The following is a 2,784-nucleotide window of genomic DNA, read 5'->3' as shown; positions in this document are numbered from 1 at the left end:
TGACTTTAAGGGTACATGCTTTTAAAGTGTTGGTCCTTCCTGTCAGCTATTTATTCTCCTCATCCAGTGGGTAGTGTGTTAATTTTAGCCATGTCATCTATCAGCCATGCCTGTTCCACTTCCTAAACCTTAATCTCTCCCTTGGAAAGGTGCCCAGTCAGCTCCATTGATATTGTTTTCTGGCTGCAATGGGAACAAAGAATAAAAATCCTGAATGCAGCTGCGCATATTTTTGATCTCAGGCTAAAAAAGAAAAAGTCTAAAATCTATGTTGTCTTAAGTAAAACAAAACAGTTGTTACCTTTTATTACCTGGTTTCAAGTTGCCTCTCAGAAGTGTTAAGCATCAGTCGCTGTATCATGAAGAGACATCTGGCAGAGCTTTGCCATCGGAAGAAGCTCCTAAAAAACCATGTCAGATGGATAGATAAAAATATGATATGATCTAGAACAAAAATATTATTTAAAGGTCCGTAGTTTTATATATCTAAAAACGATAAAGTAGGGTAACAAAAAGTAACATATTACATGTTAAAATGTGACATGTTGTTTGTAGGTATAATCACCAACTACTGGCCACACCCTTGACTTAACAACCTTCAAAAATATTGCAAATATCACACAGATACTTGACTTTTGGATAACATTTGATAAAAACAATGGACTACTGCTCTGTTCTGCCATTTGTTCTACAAAAAACTTGGCTGACCTGGTTTTCTGAGAAGTGTGCTGGTTCTCACCTTTCAAGGGAAGTTGAGCGTGTCTCTACTTTTGCTCTGTGAAAAGATAAACAGCAATATCAGCTGAGAGGTTAAGCATTTTTTATTTCTACGTTGAACTATGTCGTCTATTTTAACTACGTTAAATTCCAGAAACATTCCTATAGCATTTCAATCTCAACCCTGAAAATGGTCTCTTAATGTGCATTTGAAGACGTCAGCAACTCGAGTTGTTAAAAGGATTGCAGTCATTTGGAGGTTTCTAACATTACCAGGCACAAAAATGAATGAAAAATACATTCGTTACCCCTCATTTAGATGCGCAAGCTGCTGTTTCACCCTCAATCTGTAGTGTTGCATCAATGCTTCCCAATATCTGACTCATTCCAAGAACAGTGTTTAGAGAACTTTCTTGCTTCAGAACAAACTGTTCTGTAACCCTGCATAAATACGCCATCTTTTGGTGATCGAAGGTATTGCCCTCTGACGGTTTGTTTACATCAGGAATAAAAAGTGCGTATGACAGAAACCTCTGGATGGATGGAGCTGAGTCAAGGCACTGGAACAACAGGGCACACAATAAACATCAACAAACAACAAAAAATGAGCCTTTAGAAATAAATCGGGAGCAAGTTTTGAAATTAGTAACTCAAGGATGTAATTTTGCTCATGAACAGCGGAAGAAAAAAAAAACATCTTACATAATTTTAAGTTTTGTCATATTTTATTGTTTATTTTCTATTACTTTCAACATGACAGTTTAAACATGTTAAGAATAAATTGTGCTATATTAGCGTGACGCACTCTGACAGGTGCAATCATAACACAATTCAAAGTCAGTATATCACGCAAAGTGACTGGAGGAGTAGTAGCTTCTCTATGGTTTACCTATTATGAATTACAGTTTTCAAGGTAAACTAGTTTTACTCCGTGTTGTAACTTAATTTTAAACTTACTCAATCAAGACACTCATGCACATGACTACACGTCCTAAATTTCAATAATTTAAATTCTGCACCCGAAATGACAAACTAAAAGTCATAAACAAACACGTTATCAACATCTTTCTCGAAAACAAATTATTACGCAGTACCGCATGGATGCACGGACCACTCACTCCGGGGGTAAATTGAAGTGCGCAACATCCTCCTGCAGTAAGCATCCAGCACACCTTCCCACCCAACTCTGCCCCTCTCACTGTCTCCGAAGAAAATGAGCCACAAATGCGCACAGACATGTTTTATAAGGGAACAGTTTGTAACAAATACTTTTTCTTTTTTTTTTCTAAATTATTTCCGGGTAACGTTGGGAAGCAACCCTGGAAACTGCGCACTGCACTATAATAATCATATCACGATCATGCGTAATTTTTAATCGGCCTTTAATAAAACGAAACATAGCAACTGTTTTACGATTAGCTGTAGTTTTAAATAAGCAAAGCTCAACGCTAGTACAATTATATAACACAGAAACCCCCCCCCCCAAACAAACGAAGAACGTTAGTAAACATCACTAAAACAGCTCATCACCCAGAGTAGGGGCACTATAGCCTATATACATACAGATTATGTTACATGACTCATAGGAGCAGCCGGTAGATGTAAATAAACAGTTTCTTCCTGAAGATCTGATGATGAGGCTGCTTACCGACAGCGACTCTTTCGCAACCTCTCCGGTTCACTATAACTGCTTCTTCGTCGCTGATATAACCTCCCATCAACCTCTTGGTTAACATTGGCTCCAGAGTGGTCCCTTGCCCTAATGAAAACCCGTAGTCCATAGACATTTTCACAGCAACAGAATTCAACCACGCCCACTCGCACACACCCCCGTTTTCTGATTGGACGGGGCTCTGAAATACGTCGACAGGATCACGTGGTCTTGACGCATGTTTACAAACAGGCACGGGGCGGAAGTCGATACGGGCGAAGGGAGAAGAGTCCTTTCGGGAAACTTCCGGTTTAAATACGAAGTAAGAGGACATTGATATGTTGAATATATGATTAATAAGAATTTCCAAGCTCACGCAGCTGTTTATTCTGGAAAAATTGGCCTAATATGCGACG

General features: G+C 38.8%; 1 long non-coding RNA gene across 1 annotated transcript; it reads right to left on the bottom strand.

Annotated features, from left to right (window-relative positions):
- Positions 1–323: 323 nt before the first annotated feature.
- On the bottom strand, positions 324–2,472 carry LOC147305664 (uncharacterized). The gene is made up of 3 exons (XR_015126687.1): positions 2,366–2,472; positions 740–775; positions 324–401 (listed from the first exon to the last, which is right to left on the bottom strand). It is a non-coding gene; the product is annotated as an uncharacterized LOC147305664 (long non-coding RNA).
- Positions 2,473–2,784: the final 312 nt, after the last annotated feature.

Source organism: Aulonocara sp. 'chitande type north' Nkhata Bay, linkage group LG20, assembly GCF_057382095.1.
Source record: "Aulonocara sp. 'chitande type north' Nkhata Bay isolate Kocher_YH1m ecotype deep benthic linkage group LG20, A_spYH_male_GT1.1, whole genome shotgun sequence".
Lineage (NCBI taxonomy): Eukaryota > Metazoa > Chordata > Actinopteri > Cichliformes > Cichlidae > Aulonocara > Aulonocara sp. 'chitande type north' Nkhata Bay.
This window is presented reverse-complemented; position numbering and strand designations above follow the sequence as displayed.